Source organism: Balaenoptera musculus, chromosome 1, assembly GCF_009873245.2.
Source record: "Balaenoptera musculus isolate JJ_BM4_2016_0621 chromosome 1, mBalMus1.pri.v3, whole genome shotgun sequence".
Classification (NCBI taxonomy): Eukaryota; Metazoa; Chordata; class Mammalia; order Artiodactyla; family Balaenopteridae; genus Balaenoptera; species Balaenoptera musculus.
Window position 1 is genome coordinate 43,938,917 of NC_045785.1, and position 23,197 is coordinate 43,962,113.

The following is a 23,197-nucleotide window of genomic DNA, read 5'->3' on the forward strand; positions in this document are numbered from 1 at the left end:
AGACAGAAGAAATTTTGAAAGCAACAAGAGGGAAGCAACTTCTCATACATGAAGAATCCACAATAAAATTAACAGCTGATTTCCCATCAGAAATCATGGAGGCCAGAAGGCAATGGGATGACATATTTAAAGTCCTGGATGAAAAACACTGTCAACCAAATATTCTCTAACCATGCAGAAAAACTATCCTTTACTAATGACAGAGAAAGTACGACACTTCCAGATAAACAAAAGCTAAGAAATTTCATTAGCAGACTTGAAGTCTAGCCCTACAAGAAATGCTAAAGGGAGTTCTTAAGGCTGAAATGAAAAGAAATTAGGCAGTAACTCAAAGCCATAAGAAATAAAGGACACTGGTAAAGGTAACTTAGCACCGGTAAACATAAAAGCCAGTATTATTGTACTGCTGGTTTGTAACTCTTCCTTTTTTCCTACATGATTTAAAAGGCAAATACATAAGAAGACAATTATAAACCTATGTTTATGGGCACACAATGTATAAAGATGTAATCTGTGACAATAACAATGAGAGAGAACAGAGACATATAGGATCAGAGTGTGTGTATACTATTGAAACTAAACTGGTATTACTCAAACTAGGCTGTTATAAATTTAAGATATTAGTTGCGCTGTTATCTGCAAGGCAACCCCTAAGAAAATAATGTTTAAAAATACAAAAAAGGAAAATAGGGAATTAAAATAGCACACTATAAAAAAGTCAACTAAATACATAAAAAGGCACTAATATAGAGAAATTGAGGAACAAAAAGCATGAGAGATACAGAAAAGAAAAAACTAAAGAGCACGAGTAAATCCTTCCTTATCAATAACTACTTTAAATGTATTGGGTTGGCCAAAAAGTTCCTTTGGTTTTTAAGTAAAAATAAAAGACACATTTTTCATTTTCACCAAGAACTTTATGAACAACGTATGCACCCTTTTGTTCCACTACCTTCTGCCATTTTTCAGGCAACTTCATAATTCCATCTTGCCAAAACTCTTTTATCTTTTTGACCAAAGAATTGTTCCAGGTGCCTTTTACAGTCTTCCAGGGAATTGAAATTTTTTCCATTAAGAGAATTTTGTAAAGACCGAAATAAATGGAAATCTGAAGGTGCAATGTCTGGTGAATACGGTGGATGAATCACAACTTCCCAGCCAAGCTGTAACAGTTTCTACCTGGTCATCAAAGAAACATGCACTCTTGCGGTATCCTGATGGAAGATTATGCATTTTCTGTTGACTAATTCCAGATGCTTTTCATCAAGTGCTGCTTTCAGCTGGTCTAATTGCAAGCAGTACTTGTTGGAATGAATCGTTTGGTTTTCTGGGAGGAGCTCATAATAGAGGACTTCCTTCCAATCCCACCATATACACAACATCATCTTCTTTGGTGTGGTTGGTGGTGATTTACCTCGTTTGCCTCATGATCTCTTCTGTTCCACATCATTGTACAGTATCCACTTTTCATCACCCATCACAAATTGTTTTAAAAACAAATGTTTTCATTACACTTAAGTAGAAAATCACATGCAGAAATATGGTCAAGAAGGTTTTTCTCACTTAACTTATGCGGAACCCAAACATCAAAGCGATTAACATAACCAAGCTGGTGCAAATGATTTTCAATGCTTGATTTGGATATTTTGAGTATGTCAGCTATCTCCTGTGTGGTATAATGTTGACTGTTCTCAATTCATGTCTCAATTTGATCACTATCAACTTCAACTGGTCTACTGGACCATGGAGCATTGTCCGGTGAGAAATCTCCAGCACAAAACTTTGCAAACCATTTTTGACACATCTGATCAGTCACAGCACCTTCTCCATACACTGCACAAATCTTTTTTTGCATTTCAGTTGTGTTTTTACCTTTCTTGAAATAATAAAGCATTATATGCCAAAAATGTTGCTTTTTTCTTCCACCTTCAACATTAAAATGGCTACACAAAAATTCACCAATTTTGATAAGTTTTTTTAAAGGCACACTAATAAGACAGCTGTCACAATACAATCTAACAAAATTGTTTCAAATGAAGTTAAAGACAACGAAGGACTACTAGAGCCATCTTATGGAAAAAACCGAACGAATTTTTTGGCCAATTCAAAAATGAATTAGACTCTCCAATTAAACGCAGAGATTGGAAAACTGGATTAAAAAACACATGATCCATCTATCATATTACCTACAAGAGATTCACTTTAGATACAAAGAAGCAAAGAGGTTGAAAATACAGGCTGGAAAAAGATATCAAGAGAGAACTGAGTTGGCTATATAATTGTCAGAAAAAAAATATACTTTAAGTCAAAAACAGTTACAAGAGACAAAGAAGAGCATTATATACTGATAAAAAGTTTAGTCCAACAAGAATATGTAACAATTATAAACATATATATACCTAATAACAGAGCCCCAAAAATAGGAAACAAAAATTAACAAAATTGAAAAGAGAAATAGATAATTCTATAATAATAGCTGGATCCCTATCAAATTACCCATGACATTTTTCACCAAACTAGAATAATCCTAAAATTCATATGGAACCATAAAAGACCCAGAACTGCCAAAGCAATCCTGAAGAAAAAGAACAAAGCAGGAGGCATAACCATCCCAGACTTCAGGCAATACTACAAAGCTACAGTAATCAAAACAGCATGGCACTGGCACAACAACAGACATATGGATCAATGGAACAAAATAGAGAACCCAGAAATAAACCCATACACCTATGGTCAATTAATTGTCAACAAAGGAGGCAAGAATATACAATGAGAAAAAGACAGTCTCTTCAGCAACTGGTGTTGGGAAAGTTGGACAGCCACATGTAAATCAATGAAGTTAGAACACACTCTCTCACCATACACACAAAAAAAACTCAAAATGGTTTAAAGACTTTAACATTAGACATCACACCATAAAACTCCTACAAGAAAACATAGATAAAACATTCTCTGACATAAACTGTACCAATGTTTTCTTAGGTCAGTCTCCCACGGCAATAGAAATAAAAACGAAAATAAACAAATGGGACCTAATCAAATTTACAAGCTTTTGCACAGCAAAGGAAATCATAAACAAAACAAAAAGACAACCTACAGAATGGGAGAAAATATTTGCAAACCATGAGACTGACAAGGGCTTAATTTCCAAAATATACAAACAGCTCATACAACTCAACAACAAAAAAAACCCAATCGAAAAATGGGCAGAAGATCTAAAGAGACATTTCTCCCAAGAAGACATACAGATGGCCAAGAGACACATGAAAAGATGCTCAACATCACTAATTATTAGATAAATGTAAATCAAAACTACAGTGAGGTACCACTTCACACCAGTCAAAATGGCCATCATCAAAAAGTCTACAAATAACAAATGCTGGAGTGGGTGTGGAGAAAAGGGAATCCTCCTACACTGTTGGTGGGAATATAAGTTGGTGCAGCCACAATAGAGAACAGTATGGAGGTTCCTCAGAAAACTAAAAACAGAGCTACCATAAGATCCAGCAATCCCACTCCGGGTCATATATCTGGACAAAACTACAATTAGAAAAGACACATGAATCCTATGTTAATAGCAGCACTATACACAATGCCCCCCCTCAAGACATGGAAACAACCTTAATGACCATCAACAGATGAATGGATAAAGAAGACATGGTACATATATACAATGGAATATTACTCAGCCATAAAAAAGAACATAATGCCATTTGCAGCAACATAGATGGACCCAGAGATTGTCATACTGAGTGAAGTAAGTCAGACACAGAAAGACATCTATCATATGATATCGCTTATATGTGGAATCTAAAAAAAAGGAGTACAAATAAATTTATTTACAAAACAGAAGTAGAGTCACAAATGTAGAAAACAAACTTATGGTTACCAGGAGATAAGGGGGGAAGGGATAAGTTGGGAGATTGGGACTGACATATACACACTACTATATATAAAACAGATAACTAATATGAACCTGCTATATAGCACAGGGAACTCTACTCAATACTTTGTAATGGCCTATATGGGAAAAGAATCTTAAAAAAAAAAAAGAGTGGATATATGTATATGTATAACTGATTCACTTTGCTGTACACCTGAAACTAACACAACATGGTAAATCAACTCTACTCCAATAAAAATTTTAAAAAAACAAAAAAAGATGTGGTACATACATACAGTGGAATACTACTCAGCCATAAAAAAGAACGAAATAATGCCATTTGCAGCAACATGGACGCAACTAGAGATTATCATACTAAGTGAAGTAAGTCAGAAAGAGAAAAACAAATACCATATGATATCACTTATATGTGGAATCTAAAGTATGACACAATGAACCTATCTATGAAGCAGAAACAGACACACAGACATAGAGAACAGACTTGTGGTTGCCAAGGGGGAGGGAGTGGGGAGGGGGGATGGACTGGGGTTTGGGGTTAGTAGATGCAAACTATTACATACAGAATGAATGGAAAACAAGGTCCTACTGTATAGCACAGAAAACTGTATTCAAAGTCCTGCGATAAACCACAATGGAAAAGAATATTAAACAGAATGTATACATATATTATATACATTATATAAAATATATATGTATCTGAGTCACTTTGCTGTACGGCAGAAATTAACACAACATTGTAAATCAACTACACTTCAATTAAATAAATAAATAAATAAAATAGTTGGAGACTTCAATACCTTTCTTTCAATAACGGTTAGAGCAACCAGACAGAAAACCAATAAGGAAATAGAGGACTTGAATAACACTATACACCAATGAGACCTAACAGATAAATCCAGAAGACTCAATCCAACATCAGCAGAATACATATTCCTCTCAAGTACACATGGAACATTCTCAACAATAGACTATTACGTTAGGCCACAAAACAAGTCTTAATAAATTTAAAAAGACTGAAATCATACAAATTATCTTTTCTTATCACAATAGATGGAAACTGGAAATCAAATCAATAACAGGAAAAAAACTGGAAAATTCACAAATATGTGAAAATTAAACAATGCACGCAAACAACCAATGGGTCAAAGAAGAAATCACAAGGGCAATCGGAAAATACCTTGAGACAAATGAAAACAACGTATTTTTTTAAGCAATGTATTATTTTAACACAATTTTGTAAATGGAGATAAAAGGATATTTGATATAATTTTTTAAAATAAGGATTATAAAAGAATACTATGAACAACTGTACATCAACAAATTGGATAACCTAGATGGAACGGACAAATTCCTACAAACACACAAATTACCAAAACTGAGTCAAGAACAAATATAAAATATGAATACACCTACAACAAATAAGTAGACTGAATCAGTAATCAAAAACCCCTCAACAAAAAAAGCTCAGAATCAAAAGGCTATACTGGAGAAGCTCACTCAACATGTAAAGAATTAATACCAATCCTTCTTAAACACTTCCAAAAAATTGAAAAGGAGGGAACACTTCCTAACTTATTCTATGAGGCCAGCATTACTCTGATACTCTGAATATATATGCAAAAAATCATCAACAAAGTACTAGCAAACCAAATTCAGCAGCATATTAAAAGGGTTATACACCAAGACCAAATGAGATTTATCTTCAGAATGTAAGAGTGATTGAACATATGAATTATCAATCAATGTGATAAACCACATTAATAGACTGAAGGAAAAGAAAAATACGTGATCATCTCAACTGATGCAGAAGAAAGCATTTGGCAAAATCCAGCACCTTTTCATGATAAAAACACTCAATAAACTAGTAATAGAAAGGAACTTCCTCAACATGATAAAGGCCATCTACAAAAAAAAAAAAAAAAAACACCCAAAACGAAAACAAAAACACAGCTAACATTATACTCATTAGTGAAAGACTTAAAAAAATTTCCCCTAAGATCCGCAATAAGACGAAGATGTCTGCTTTTGCCACTTCTATTTAACACAGTACTAGAAGTTCTAGCCAGAGCAATTAGCCAGGTAAAAGAAATAAAAGGCATCCAAACTGGAAAAGAAAAAGTAAAATTATCTGTTTGCAGATGACATGATCTTAAATGTAACAAAATCCTAAGAATACACACAAAAAAACAGAGCTAATAAACAAATTCAACAAGTTGCAGGATACAGAATCAACACACAGATTTCTTTACAGTAGCAATGAACAATCCATAAAGGAAATTAAAAAAAGGATTCCACTTACAATAGAATCAAGAAGAATAAAATACTTAAGAATAAATTTAACCAAGGAGGCAAAAAAATTTTTACCCTGAAAACATTACACTACAAAACATTACTGAAAGAAATTAAATACTTAAGTAAATGCAGCGACATCCCATGTTCATAGATTCCTTCCAGTCTACTTTCCCTACCTACCTCTTTCTTGCTCTTCCCTTTTCAGACTTTGGTCACTGCCTATGGGTAACTAAGGAATCAGGAAGTATTTTAAGTTCATATGACCTACAGCCGAAGGGAGTAGAACATTCGAAAACACACCTTTTACAATGTTTATCATTCACTTTAAAAGAATTAAGTACTCCACCCCTTGCTTATTGTTATCAATATCAAGAGTCCCCAAAACTATTTAGTCTGCTTTCCCAGTGCTGCCAAAAGCTGGAGACTGGGCAGAATTCATAAACTGCAGCCCACTGTGCACTCACCCATTTGTTTCCTTCACTTAAGTCATTGTCAATGACTTATATTGTTAACAATACTGTTAAGATGCCAATACTACCCAAAGTGATCTACAGACTCAATGCAATCACTATCAAAATCACAATGGCATTTTTTGCAGAAACAAAAACCCACCCTAAAAGTCATACGGAATTTCAAAGGACTCTAAATAGGCAAAACAATCTAAAAAAAGGAAAAAATTAGTTGGAAGAGTAACACTTTCTTATTTCAAAACTTACTACACAAAGCTACCATAACCAAAACAGTCTGGTAATAGCATAAAGAAAGACATATATCAATGGAACAGAATACAGAGCCCATAAATAAACCCTTACATACATGGTCATTCGATCTGACAACAGTGCTAAGAGTACTGAATGGGGGAAAGGACAGTCTTTTCAATAAATGGTGCTGGAAAACTGAACACACGTGTTCAAAAGAATGAAGCTGGACCCTGACCTTACACCAGTTGCAAAAATTAACTCAAAATGGATCAAATAAGACAAGACACTAATTGTAAAAGCAGCAGACAGGAAAAAAACTCAAATGACCATTTGAGTCTTTTGAAAAACTATAGAAAAACTGTCATAAAACAATAAAATATATTACCATACAGATGTAAACTAGACTGAGGAAATCTCTATTCTGTTATGGAGTGATAGTGAAGATACACTGTTAAGTGAAAAAAAGTAATATACACAGGCATGTGTAGTAAGCTAATTTTTTGTAAGAAAGAAGAGAATATATATACCTATATTTTCAGAAATAAACAATGTAAGGATAAAAACAAAAACAAAAGAACAAAGACCTAAATTTAATATCTATACTAAAACTATACCTTATACTCTAAACTACACAAACACACACATAAATATAACTGCATAAAAACTATAAATCTTCATGACCTCGGATTTGGCAACAGTTTCTTAAATATGACATCAAAAGCACAGATGACAAAAGAAAAAAATAGATAAATTGGTCTTCATCAAATTTAAAATTTCATCCTTGACATCTATCTTGACAATGATTTTTTTGGATTTGATACCAAAGGCAAAGGCAACCAAAGCAAAAAAACAAAAAACCAAGTGGGAATCCTCATGCAACTGCTGGTGGGAATAAAATGACGCAGTTGATGCAGGAAACAGTTTGGAAGTTCCTCAAAAAGTTAAACATGGAATTGCCATATGATCCAGCAATTCTACTCGTAGGCATATATCCAAAAGACTGAAAATAGGGACTCAAACAGATATTTGTACACCATGTTCACTGCAGCATTATTCACAATGGCCAAAAGGTAGATGCAACCAAGCATCTATCAACAGATGAATGGATAAACAAAATGTGGGATACACACAATGGAATATTACTCGGCCATTTAAAGGAAGGAAACTCTGACACATGCTACAACATGGATTAACCTTGAGGACATCATGCTAAATGAAATAAGTCACTCACAAAACGGCAGATATTGTATGATTCAATTATATAAGATATTGAGAATTGGTAAATTCATAGGGATAGAAAGTAGAACAGAAGTTATCAGGGGCTAGCGGGAGAGGGGAATGGGAAGTCATTGCTTAATGGGTACAGAGTTTCTGTTTGGGGTGATAAAAAAGTTTTGGAAATAAATAGTGGCGATGGTTACACAACATTGTGAATGTACTAATGCCATTGAATTGTACACTTAAAAAGGTTAAAACGATAAATTTAATGTGATGTATACTTTACCACAATAAAAAAACTTCTAACTCAAAAAATTTAATCGAAATAATGTGTATTAAGCTTATATAAAGTATCACAAACCTCAAATTTTAAATGTCAATCATTCTCTAAAATAGCTAAAGTTTTAAAAAAAAATAACTTTTTATATGGGTAAATCAACTGACAAGAGTTTTTATGATCAAAGCCAAGTAGAACTGTGCCCCCTTCTCTCAAATCCAGTTTTGTAAATAAATGGGATTTCCAAACTAAATTACCTAGATCCTCATCTAAAGCCCAATTAGCTAGGTTTTCTGGATTACTCAAGCCTTTTCCTTCTGTGTTCATCTGGTAAAGCTTTTTTGGCCACTGGTCAAAGAAGTTTAAGTCATGCTTCTTTTCACAAGCAATTTGTTGATTAAAACAGCCTGAGGTTGCCAACTGTTTTTTGGGCTTTTTTCTAATGAGATATGGAGATCATCTGGATCCCCTAATTATCCAAGCTACACTTTCCTCTTTTTCCTTATAAACAAATAATCAAGAACAAGCTCTATCTATATGAAGAGTCCTGTGATGCAAGATTCACTAGAAAGTTCTTGATTCTTCCAGTATCAGGCAGCTCTTTGGTATTTATGTATAACAATGTAGCTAACACTTTTTAAGTGTTACTTGTTTGTTGGGGAGACAAAGTTTGTCCCATAGTTCCAAAAATTGTGATATGTAACTGTGCTGGTCCTACAATGCTTGTGCTTCTAACACCACACTCATTTTGAAATTTCATATACTGTATCCCTTGGAATGGGCCAGGTTATGCTGCAATAACAACCTCTACAACTCAATGTTTATCACAACATAAATTGATTTAACAACTCATACAAAATCCTCTGTGAATTAAGGTGACTCTCTAAGGCAGCTGTCCTTTATGCATTGGCTCAGCATTCCAAGCTGCTTTAATCTTATGTTACCTCCCATATTAGCAAAACAGAGGGAAAAGGAATAGCACTGGTCACCTTTGCTCACATTTCATTTACCAAAAAAAGCCACATGGCTGCACCTAACTTCAAGGCAATAAGGAACACAACCCTCAGAATGCCTCAAAATAAAGGAGCAGTAACAAGGCTTATCACATTAGTACAAGATGAAATAAGGCAGTCTCTTTGTCTCGACCCATGTTACTATTTCCCTCCAATCCTTTTGTTCAGGGCTAATTTCATGGTCATGTGATCTGTGCAGTTACACAGGGCTCCATGCTCAGAAAGACGCTGTGCTTGGTTTAAAGATCTCCTGTCACCAACTTGAAATTCTTAATAATTTTATCTTTGAATTTGTGTTTTGTAGTGAAGTCTAATAGGACAATGGAACATGCACAGGAGCAGGAGATATATGCAAAATGTATACCTTGCCATTTGTTTCCACCTCATTCTCATATAGCTTTGGTGATACCTGTGAACACAGAATATCGGTGGATCCATGATGTGTGGGGAGTTCAGCAAGACTCAGTGTGACTATTAAGTAAGCATGTTGTCTACAACTAAGTAAGCAAGGGTACTAACAGCCCAAGAAGCCACATTTTGTTTGAACCATAACTTGCTTCAAACACAGAGGAAAGGCAATGGAATTCTAAGAAACATGAATGATCAAAAAGCCTATCATGTCTTTTCTTACTCATGTTACTTCCCTGTATTAACCAACCACTTATGCTAAAAGTGACAACACAGAAGGAAAGGGAAAGATAGAGCAAGCCACAGTTCCTTTTCCTTTCAGTCCTGCCAAATCAAAGGTAAAGACTGTTGGTAGAATGTGCAAGTATAAGAAATGAAATAAAAACAGCAAGTAAGTTTTGTGCAGTGTTTTCCCTGTTCTGGTAAGAATGAAATATATATGTACAAGCTATGAAATACTAGCAATTCCACATAAGAGTTAAATAATCATATATTTGCATTTAAAACTGGCATTGCACAATACAAAGTTGAACAGTAAAATTCATGCTTAATTAACAATTTCAATTGTTCTTTATGTACAATGACATTAAAAAGAAAATAAACACAACGAGCTGAGAGAAAGATCAAAGAAGAAAAAAACTTTGTTTTAGTAACTTTAACAGCACTTTTTTTCCTGCGTTTTGAACTAGAGACCCTGCATTTTTATTTTGCACTGGCCCTGCAAATTATGTAGCTGCGCTTTTATTTGCTCAGGTAAACAAATATAAATCAGGAATCAGTTTTAACAAAGATAATTTTCAATATTCACATATAAGGTGCTCAGTTAAAAGCTGGGGATACAAAGATAAATAATAGGCTCATGTCTAAAAGGGGAGATAGTCATATAAACAAATAATGACAATATTATGTGACACATGCTAAGGAAACCCTGAGGAAAGAGCCTAAGAAAAAGCCTTCTACATGGAGATAATATTGAGCTGAGAAAGAATTTCTCACTTAAGAGAAGGAGTAAGAAGGAGTAAGACAAGATTTGTATGTACTAGACAAAATATATTTCTAAAACTCTGACAAGTTTTTTAGGATGTAAAATAGCATGCATAATGATGAATACAGAAGATGAACTGGGAATGTAAATTGGTACACATATTTGCATACCAACTCAAGTTTAGACTTTAACAAAGAGAAGCCATAGATGATAAGCAGAAGAGTAGCACAATTTCTGCTTTAGATTAACTTCTGCAGAACAGGAAGACAGAGAAGAGAGGAAAAGGAGATGTCACTGAAGTAAACAAGAGTAGTTATCAATAATAGTAAAAAGTATTAAGAGGTTATTTAGGGCCTTAACACAAGCAATTTTAGTGGGATAGTGGAGAGGGAAAAGTTGTGTTAAAGTTAAATGGGTTTCTTCCCAGAAGATGCTTCAATATCCTAATAAGCACTGTAAATCTCTAAGAGTGAGATCTAATTTGCAACATTTCCCAGATTCATTTGACTAAAGAAACATTTTTTGCCAGGACCACCTATCAGTATCTCAAAGGACTGTGAGGAACACAAGTTTTATAATATTGTTCTATGAAACAGAAGGCCAACACTGACTGCAAAAGGCAGAGGGCAGTAGAGGGCTTAAGGCCAGGGTAAAACAATACTAAATGTGAGAAACAGGAAAGAAATCTGACTAAAATACTGCCCAGCTGTGTTAAAGACCTAACTACATATATAACACACCAGTCTACTAGTTTATACAATTTACAGATATTTAAATTCATACTGGGTAGAGGACTGACAGAATGAATAATTCAATAGAGTAAGTGAACACAACAGTAATGGTACTGGTGAGGGGGAAGGATAAAGCCCAAAAGAGGTTATATACAAAGAGATTAGGGATACATGAGAAAACTAAAGAAATGAGAAAGATGCACATATAGATATTAAGGAGATTTTGGTCAGAAGTAGAACCATTATTGAACCATATGAGTAGGTGTGTCAAGGAAAGTAGAGCTGAATACCACTGGAATACAGAAATTAAGGAAAAATAAAGTTAAGATGTTAGGTAACCTTCAGTATTATGCTTCCAACTGCCTGATATGATATCAAGAATTATACCAAAGTATCAGTGAACATAAGCGAGTGACACAGAGGTTCCTAGATTGAAATAACAAAGTCAGGTAAGAAACAGCCAGTAGGGCACCAGTCTTTTTTTTTTTTGAATTTTTGAATTTTATTTATTTTTTTATACAGCAGGTTCTATTAGTCATCAGTTTTATACACATCAGTGTATACATGTCAATACCAATCGCCCAATTCATCACGCCACCACCCGAACCCCCCAGTCGCTTTCCCCCCTTGGCAGTAGGGCACCAGTCTTAGAAGAAGAAGAATTTTAGTGGAGAATAGAAGAATAAACAGACACTATATAGAAAAACATGGGTCTGGTTTTCTGGCTTTGAGGAAGGAGGTATGAAGGGAACAAGATACAAACCCCCTTAGAGGGTTCAGAATAATGGTTCTCAATCATTTTTCTAACCCATCTGAGAAACAGAATACACGGCCAACAGAAATAAAGAGGAACACAAGAATGGGGGGTGGGAGAGGGTAGCTGTGAGTGGTTTAAAAGACCTTCCAAAGTGATTATGAAACACCTTCCTAAGGAGGTGTACCTCTCATATAATGAAAATCACTGGTTTAAAACTGGTACTATCACAGAAAGCTTAAATACAAGTTCCAAACACAAACTAACAAATTTTTACCTGTATGACACAATTCAAGACACTGTCTCATAACAATACCATAAGTTCCTACAAAAAGTCCTGGAGCCCTTACAAATTTTTCAGTTTAAAAAAAAGATTTGTTTAAATAGACATTCCTCCAAAGAACACATACAGATGGCCAAGAAGCACATGAAAAGCTGCTCAACATCACTAATTATTAGAGAAAAGCAAATCACAACTACAATGAGGTATCACCTCACACCAGTTAGAATGGGCAGCATCAGAAAATCTACAAACAACAAATGCTGGAGAGGGTGTGGAGAAAAGGGAACCCTCTTGCCCTGTTGGTGGGAATGTAAATTGATACAGCCACTATGGAGAACAGTATGGAGGTTCCTTAAAAAACTAAAAATAGAATTACCATATGACCCAGCAATCCCATTACTGGGCATATACCCAGAGAAAACCATAATTCAAAAAGACACATGCACCCCAATGTACACTGCAGCACTACTTACAACAGCCAGGTCACAGAAGCAACCAAAATGCCCATCGACAGATGAATGGATAAAGAAAATGTGGTACATATACACAATGGAATATTACTCAGCCATAAAAAGGAACGAAATTGGATCATTCGTAGAGACGTGGATGGATCTAGAGACTGTCATACAAAACAAGTCAGAAAAAGAAAAACAAATATCGTATATTAACGCATATATGTGGAACCTAGAAAAATGGTACAGATGAACCAGTTTGCAGGGCAGAAATAGAGACACAGATGTAGAGAACAAATGTATGGACACCGAGGGGGGAAAGTGGCGGGGGGGGGATGGTGGTGTGATGAATTGGGAGACTGGGATTGACCTATATACACTAATATGCATAGAATAGATAACTAATAAGAACCTGCTGTATAAAAAAATAAAATAAAATTTTAAAAAAACAGGTTTGTTTTGAAGATACAGTATCAGCTAATATATGCCTAACATGCCCATTCATTTATCTTTTCACATCTGTAAAGTTAACAGTCTTGCAGTATTTCCACTTTATATATTAATGAGGTACACTGAGTGTATGACTTGCCTAAAATGACACAAATGGGATTGGTTTATGACAAGAAAGAAGAGACATATTTTTTGGTTCAATGCTTAGGCACTAAGGTATGTCCTTAGCCTAAACCAGCAGTTCTCAAACTTTTTGACCTCAGGATGCATTTATACTCTTAAAAATTAACAAGAATCCCAAGAACTTTTGTTTTTGTGAGTTATAGCTATTGACACTTACATCATTAGATATTAAAACTGAGAAATTTTTCAAATACAAGAATACACTATTAACTCATTCTATGAGGCCAGTATTGCCTCAATACCAAAACCAGACAACGACGTTACAAGAAAACTATACACCAATGTGCCTTATGAATACAGATGCAAAATCCTCAACAAAATACTAGCAAGCCAAATCCAGCAACAAAAAGTTATACACCAGGGCTTCCCTGGTGGCGCAGTGGTTGAGAATCTGCCTGCCAATGCAGGGGACACGGGTTCGAGCCCTGGGCTGGGAGGATCCCACATGCCGCGGAGTAACTAGGCCCGTGAGCCACAGCTGCTGAGCCTGCGCGTCTGGAGCCTGTGCTCCGCAACAAGAGAGGCCGCGATAGTGAAGAGGCCCGTGCACCGCGATGAAGAGTGGCCCCCACTTGCCGCAACTGAAGGAAGCCCTCGCACAGAAACGAAGACCCAACACAGCCAAAAATAAATAAATAAATAAAAGAACCTTCCCTAAAAAAAAAAAAAAAAAAAAAAAAAGTTATACACCAGGATCAAGTGTATTCTATCCCAGGAATGCAAGGTTGGTTCAATATGAAAATCAATCAATGTAATACACCATACTAATAAAATAAAGGACAAACACCACACAGTCATCTCAAGTGACACAAAAAAAAGCATTTGATAAAATCTAACGCCCTTTTACAATAAAAACACTCAACAAATTAGGAATCAAAAGAAACTTTCCTCAATCTGACAAAAAACCCACGTGTGACATCATACTTAATGGTGAAAGACTAAATGTTTTCTCCCTTAAGAACAGAAACAAGGATGTTGTCTTCACTTTTTTTTTACATTTATCTATCTATTTATTTATTTATTTTGGCCGCGTGGCTTGCAAGTTCTTAGTTCCCTGACCAGGGATTGAACGCAGGCCGCAGAAGTGAAAGCACCGAGTCCTAACCACTGGACCTCCAGGGAATTCCCTGTTGTCTTCACTTCTCTTCGACACTGTACCAGCCAGGGCAATTAGGCAAGAAAAAGAAATAAAAAGCATCCAGACTGGAAAGGAAGAAGTAAAACTATCTATATTTGCAGATGACATGATCCCATATATAAAAAATCCTAAGGAATCCTCAAAAAAACTGTTAGAGCTAATAAATTAGTCCAGCAACATTACCATCCAAGATCAATAAACAAAAATCAATTGTATTTCTATATACTAGCAATGAACAGTCTGAAAGTGAAGTTAAGAAAACAATTCCATTTACAATTGGTACTGTAAATTATATCTCAAAGAAAAAGAAGAATACACTATTACACATTCCAATACCATCAAAGAAGTACAAGATTTTCTTCAAAAATTGACAAGTGGATCCTAAAATGCACACGGAAATGCAAGGGACTCAGAACAGCCAAAACAATCTTGAAAAAGAAAAGTTAAGTTGGAGAACTCACAACTTCAACTTCGATTTCCCAATTTCAAAACCTTCTACAAAGCTACAGTAATCAAGACTGGGTGGTGGGACTTCCCTGGCGGTGCAGTGGTTAAGAATCCTCCTGCCAATGCAGGGGACACGGGTTCGAGCCCTGGTCCAGGAAGATCCCACATGCCATGGAGCAAATAAGCCCGTGCGCCACAACTACTGAGCCTGCGCTCTAGAGCCCACAAGCCACAACTACTGAGCCGTGTGCCACAACTACTGAAGCCCTCGCGCCTAGAGCCTGTGCTCCACAACAAGAGATGCCACCGCAACGAGAAGCCCGCGCACCACAAGGAAGAGGAGCCCCCACTCGCCACAAACAGAGAAAGCCCGCGCACAGCAACAAAGACCCAACGCAGCCAAAAAGAAAGAAAGAAAGAAAGAAATAGAAGAAAAAAGACTGGGTGGTACTGGCATAAGGACAGACATACAAATCAATGGAGAATCCAGAATCAATTGAGAAGCCAGAAATAAACAGAGACATTTATGGTCAATTGATTTTCAACAATGACACCAAGATCATTCAACAAGGGAAAGAATAGTCTTGTCAATAAATGGTGCTGGGACAATTGGATAGCCACATGCAAAAGTATGAAGTTGGACCTCTGCCTCACAACACATTCAAAAATTAACTAAAAATGGATCAAAGACCTAAATGTAAAAGCTAAAACTATAAAACTTAGAAAAAAACACAGGTGTAGATCTTTATAATTTTGGCTTATATTTCTTAGATATGACTCCCAAAGCGCAAGAAGAAATAGATAAATAGGACTTTATCAAAATCTAAAATTTGGGTGCTTAAAAAAACATACTCAAGAAAATGAAAAGAATTAAATGTCAGTTCCTCAAAAACTAAACATAGATTTACCACATGATCCAGCAATTCCACTTCTGGGTATATTTCCAAAGAACAGAAAGCAGGGACTCAAACAGATATTTGTACACCCACATCCACAGCAGCAGTATTCACAATAGCCAAAAGGCAGAAGCAACCAAAGTGTCTATCAACGGATGAATGGATAAACAAAATATGGTATATAAATACAAGAAAACATTATTCAGCCTTAAAAAGGAAGGAAATTCCGACACATGCTAAAACATGGAAGAACCTTGAAGACACTGTGTTAAATGAAATAAGTCACAAAAGAACAAATATTATATGACTCTAATTACATACAGTAGTCAAATTCATAGAGACAGAAAGTAGAATGATGGTTGCTAGGGGCTGAGGGGAGGAGGGAATAAGGAGTTATTGCTTAAGGGCACAGAGTGTTAGTTTGGGAAAAAGGAAAAAGTTCTGGACATGGATGGTGGTGATGGTTGCACAACACTGTGAATATACACTTAAAAATGGTTAACATGGTAAATTTTATGTTATATATATATTTTGCCAAAATTTTTAAATTTAAAAAAAGAAAATGAAAAGACAACCCACAAAATGGGAGAACATTTTTGCATATCATTTATCTGATAAGGATCTAGTATGCAGAATATATAAAGAACTCTTATAATTCAACAATAAAAATAATCCAATTTTTTTTAATGAACAAAGGATTTAAATAGACGTTTCTCCAAATAAGATATACAAATAGCCAACAGACACATGAAGAGATGCTTAACATCATTAGTCATTAGGGAACTGCAAATCAAAATCACAATGAGATACCACTTCACCAGCTAGGATGGCTATAATTTAAAAGATGGACAATAACAAGTGTTGGTGAGGATGTGGAGAAATTAGAACCCTTGTACATTACTAGCGAAAATATAAGATGGTGCAGCCTCTCAGGAAAATAGTTTTGGCAGTTCCTCCATAAAGTTAAACATAAATGTATCAGAACACTCAGCAATTCCACTCCTGGGTATATATCCAAGAGAAATGAAAACATACATCCTCACAAAAACTTTTACATGAATGTTCAAAGAAACATTATTCGTAATAGCCAAAAAGTGGAAATAACCCAAATGTCTATCAAATGATGAATGGATAAACAAAATGTGGTATCTCTATAGAATACATTCCACAGAATGTAGTATTATTCAGCCATAAAAAGGAATGAAGTGCTAATACATGACGTATTATGGACGAACCTTGAAAACATTATGCTTAGTGAAAGAAGCCAGGCACAAAAAGCCACATGTTATATGACTCTATTCACATGAAATATCCAGAATAGGCAATTCCAAAGACAGAAAGAGACAGAAAGCAGTTTAGTGGTTGCCAAAAGCTTGAGGTGGGGGGGATGCAGGGTGATTGCTAATGGGCACAGGGTTTCTTTTGGTAAGATGAAAATGTTCTGGAATTAAACAGTAGTGATGATTACATAACCTTACGAATATACACTAAACTGCATGCTTTTTTTTTTTTTTTTTTTTGGTCATGCAACACAGCATATGGGATCCTAGTTCCCCAACCAGGGATCAAACCCGTGTCCCCTGCATTGGAAGCACGGAGTCTTAACCGCCAGACTGCCAGGGAAGTCCCTGAACTGCATGCTTTAAAAAGGTGAGTTTTGGGCTTCCCTGGTGGCGCAGTGGTTGAGAGTCTGCCTGCCAATGCAGAGGACACGGGTTCGAGCCCTGGTCTGGGAGGATCCCACATGCCGCGGAGCGACTAGGCCCGTGAGCCACAGTTGCTGAGCCTGCGCGTCTGGAGCCTGTGCTCCGCTACAGGAGAGGCCGCGATAGTGAGAGGTCCGCGCACCGCGATGAAGAGTGGCCCCCACTCGCCACAACTAGAGAAAGCCCTCGCACAGAAACGAAGACCCAACACAGCCATAAATAAATAAATAAAAAGGTGAGTTTTATGGTACTGTAAATTATATCTCAAAGAAAAAGAAAAAAAGAATACACTATTACACATTCCAGTACCATCAAAGTAATAACGTTTTCACATGTATCTATCACTGTACATTCCAGATGAGAAAATGAAAGGGGAAAAGGTAAATATCTTCTTAATATTACTATGAAAACAGTTACAACTCAGAGACCCCCAAAAGGTCCCCAAACATAGTTTGAATACCGCTGACCTAAACTAACCCTCAGCACAAGACTGGAGCTATTTGTAGTTAATGACCAATCAATTTTAATGTTAATTAAATTATTTAAACTACAGTGTACAGCTGAGACTGACAAAATGCAATCAGATTTCATTATCATCTAAATTCATACTTTATGTTCTTAACAAAACATTTTTTGACAACCTATGCGACTATACTGAATTTAACATCCTCTGCATACTAAATTTTGACAACCTAAGCTTGAGGTGCAACATAGTATAGTGGTTAAGAGCTCTAACTCTAGACTCAGACATCCTGAGTTCAAATCCTGGCTCAGCAGCAAACTAGCTCTGAGATCTTAGCCAAAGTATCTAGTCTTTCTGCAGCTACTTTCCTCACCTATAAATACTGATAATATAAAAGTTGTTGCGAGGACCGGTGAATACTTCTAAGATCTTTAGCAATAAATTAACACATAGTAACTATGCAGTAAGTTACCTATTATCATTGTAAATCAAATACCCATTTAAAAAGACCAGATTATTGTGTGCCTTACAAAATACCTAATTTTTGAAAATACAGATTGCTTTGTATAAAGATCAGTAGGACTTTGCTCATCTTTACTGATGAACACCGAGCTTGTATGAATCCTGCCTCTGCTTTCCAGACCACACTCCCCAATGCCCTATGCTATTGCTTTCCAATGGTAAACTAGAAAGCAGTCAACCAACCCAAGCCAAGGAGTGAAAACACTTCCTGTGTAACGATAACAAGGTGATTTCTCCCAGAGGTATTTTTACCTCAAAAGACTCCTCTAAGAAATTAAACATTCTTAGACAATAAGACTTGGATCACAGGATCCTCAAAGAACCAGTCTGGACTACAGCAACTAGAGAGAGGAGAAGAGAGCAGCATGCAAAAGATGACTTGACTATCCAATGAAAACAAGGGTAAATCTATCCAATGAAAACAAGGGTAAATCTATTGATGGAGAAGCCAAGGAGAAAGAAATACTAAAATAGGAATCAAAAACCATAATTTTAATTACAGCTCAACCACTATCCCACTTGGTGATCTCACTTTACAAGATAAAAATCCAAAGGTCTTCATTTAACATACACAATAATCTTCACAATCTGCCAGGTACTTCAAACCATTTCTCTCACCACTCTATCCATAATTCAATTCATACCACACTGAATTTCTCACTCTCCCCTAAACACCAAGCCCTATTACAACTTATCACCTTCACACACATTATTCCTTTACTTTGGAATGGCCTCCAGTCTATCCCCTTCTCCATCTGGAAAACTCCTACTCATCCCTCAAGAGCCAGCTTCTTCCCTCCGAACTCCCATAATCTAGTGTGTTGCAATTTATCTGTACGTATTATATGACTGAGTTCCCTGAAGCAACAGATTGTCTTCAATAATTTTATATCTCTAAAACCTAGCAATGTCTAGCATAAAGTACAAATGCAAATGTTTGAAGAAATAAATGATTCAATGATGAATGAACGAGCAACCTTAGGCAGTTTCTCCTATAAAATTGGGAGAACACTTGATACATCTGAGAAGCAACATGACATATATAATAGGAAGAACACACAGAGCTGCTTTCAATCTTTCTAACTCTATGATCTTATGCAAATTAACCTCTGAGTCAGAGAGTCCTCATTTATAAAACAGGTTTCATAGGGTTGTTACACTGAACAAGTGAATAAAAATACATAAACATGGCTAGCACAATGCCTGAAACAAAACAGGTAAAACTTAGTTTAGTGTAAAAAAATTCTAATTTACTTATTAGTTCAGTGTAATTAATCTTAATTCCTCTAAGAAGAAAAAAGTCTATATATCCTGCTTTACTCCCCTTGCCTATTTGTCTTTCTAGAACTGTTCTTTTTTAGAACATATTTCTATCTGCAGTAACAATCAACTGAATTCAAGCATTTGTAGTTTACGTTAGGAAGTAACACATCTCACTGAATTTGTTATATCAAAATGGTCTTTTTTTTTTAAGGGTAAACAAAATTTACTGGCATCAGCATTTACAGGTAAGTCTTACTTATAGTTTCTCTGAAACCAGAAACTTACTGCAGAAATAAAATTCATACACCTTTGTCTACCCAAAGATCCTGATTTGACATTATATGAAGAACACAACATAATTAATCCTGCTTATTGTGCATGTCAAGGTTAACTTTGAGGTCAAAAAGTTATCCAATTACTCTTACTAAAATGACTCTAAGAACTAATAAAAATTCTCTTTAAACAGCTTTTTATTAATCAGACATTTATAATTACAAATAAAAATTTTTATTTTAAAAGGTCTGAAATTATAATGTAGACACTATACTGTTCCAGCTACATTAACTAAAAATAAATGTAATTCTAGATGTGATTTAGGATTTACAATATTGAACTAAACTTACGTGCATCATAACATCTTGTTAGTTTATCTGTATTACTAACAACTTGACCTAGGACAATGAGAAGACTTTAATTTCCTTTCTGTATTTAGATATTTGCTAGACTTAAAACATTAAATGTCAATAACTTTCACTTCCGCTTCTGTATTATTTCAAGGAAGCTTTATTTTTTCATTTTCCACACAAGTCAAATGAAAAATTACAACCAGCAGGAAAATTTATCTAAAATAGCTTTTTTAAAAAGTAACTCTTTTGTTTGTATTAAATATCATCTTTTTAAAGCATAAAGCAACTTAAAATTCTTATCTTCCCCAAAGTATACGGTTTTTAAGAAGCACTCTTTAAAATTTGTTTATACAAGGATCATAGTACACTAGACACTAGTAAATTCATTAATTATCTTAAGCACAGTTTTCTAAATGAATCAATATTTCATAATTTTATAAGTTGTGACTAATCAGTACTAGGATGCAATGTAGTGAAGCAATTTCTAAGGAGACATACAAGCGTTCTGAGCCTAAAAAAAATTTCAGCGTACATTTTACTCATATACAGAACACGCTGACTGATAGTAACAACAACAAAAAAAAACTTTTTAAAAAAGCCATCCTACAATTCACCACCTTGATATGGCATTCTCTCTAAATTATCATAAGCAGTTGCGATTATCCAATTTTATTAGCTAATAGTTCTCATTATTTTAAAAACAGAAAAAGGATATGTTCCGTTTCACCAAGTGTTACACATTTCGCTACTACAAGACTGGATGGGGGGGCGATCTTTGGAAACAAAAGGTAACCTGATCCGCTCCAGCTAATTATTAAATGCATGCCAACAATACACAATTCGAATTGCACTTCTGGACACTAAGGAGATCACAAAAGGGAGTAGAACGTCAAATGTGCAAGGAACTACTTTTGTATAAAAAATATATCGAAACGAAGAAACATGGTATACCGAAACTAAGATCTCGCGCAAGGTACAAAATTCATCTTATTAAATATCTGATAATCTTCTAAAAAGAAAGTATTTAATCAACGTTGTTAAAATAACAGTAATTCACCACATTCAGGTACAACTTTAAATCCCGATGATATCTTTCTTTCAGGTCTAAATATATCATTCTTTTGCAATCCGTATACCAAAAGGACCTGAAACCTCTCGCGGAGGCGTACATCACACTCGGCGAGTGCTGTCTGTTTACAAATACGAATCTCAGTTTCCCACGTCAAAAGCGTTCATTACCACCATTCGACCGGGGGGCGGGGGAGAGAGAAGGCGGGCGAGCAAGAAGCGATATCCTCACAGACACCTCTACGTTCTCTCCTCCCGACAAGGGCGAGCCCGGAAAAAAATGTTTATTATGTATTATATGCGTGTTTGTGTATTTACGTGTTATATACGTACGTCTATATCTAAGCAGGGGTGAAAGAAAAGGCACACATGACAAGGAATCATACTGGACCCCAGAAAATGTTCACTCCTATCCCGTTAACTCAAAATCCGCTGCCCGGGTCTACAGGTCTCAGCTCGGGGGCCGAGTGCCCCAGCCTCGCTGTGGAGTTCGGCCCCAAAGCTCCCCGATGCCCTCCTCAGGAAGCCCAGGCCGCCGCCCCTACCTCCCTTATCTCTGCCTTCCCCTGGGACACCCGAAGCGCATTCCGGCAAAGAAAGAAGTGTCAGGCCCCAAGAGGGCGGCTGACACGCGCTCGGGCCGGGCCCGCGACACCTGCGAGCCACGGCACCTGAGGGGGAAGAGGGGGCCGCCCGGCCTGCCCCGAGCACACCCCCTTGGGCGCCGGGTGCTGCGCCGCGGCCGGAACCTCCGTACCTGCGAGGCCCGCAAGCTACAGGCGCGCGCGGCGCCTCCTCATCTCAGTGGCTCCCGCTCCCCCTCCGCCTCCCGCTGCCGCCGTCACTGCCGCCGCCGCTGGAGGCCAGGACACGACGAGCTCAGGGTTCCACCGCCATGTCCGCCGCGCCGCGAACTGCATTGTGGGGGGGAAGGGATGGGGAGGGGGAGGAGAGAGGGGGAGAGAAAGAGGAGGACCCGCTGAGGGGAGGGGGCCGAGGGAGAAGGGGAGCCGGGGGAGAAGGGGGAGGGGAGAGAGGGACGGAGCCCCGAATGGAGTCCTGACCCGGGCGGGGGTAGGGAATAGATGCGCAGGAGACCCCGGAGAAGAGGCGCAGAGGGAAGAGTTTGGGGGTGCCCCCTCCCTCCGTTCTGGGGTCCCCTGGGCACTGGTTAAACGGGGGTGGGGGGTAGTAAACACCAATGGGGGAGGGGCTACGTTCGGGGCCTTGTGGTAGAGACGGGAAACAATGGGGAGGAGGGAAACAACGCCGAGGTGAGAGGACAGCGCACTCACACTCACGCTGAGAGAAGGGGTGAGCGCGCGAGGACGCTCTTTAGCCCGCGGGGAGGGGGCGGGGCCCTCTAGCGTTGGGGGAAGGTTGAAGTCACAACGGGCTCGCGGGGAGGGGAGGGGCG

At 37.0% G+C, this 23,197-nt stretch overlaps 1 protein-coding gene across 6 annotated transcripts in view; it reads right to left on the minus strand.

Moving 5' to 3' along the window:
- The window catches only part of TUT4 (terminal uridylyl transferase 4), a 148,943-nt gene extending 126,263 nt beyond the window's left edge, over positions 1–22,680 (minus strand). For all 6 annotated transcript variants that reach the window (XM_036844951.1, XM_036844941.1, XM_036844967.1 and 3 more), the window contains exon 1: positions 22,538–22,680. The gene's annotated coding sequence lies outside the window, so the exon portion shown is untranslated. The remainder of the gene's footprint in view (positions 1–22,537) is intronic.
- Positions 22,681–23,197: the final 517 nt, after the last annotated feature.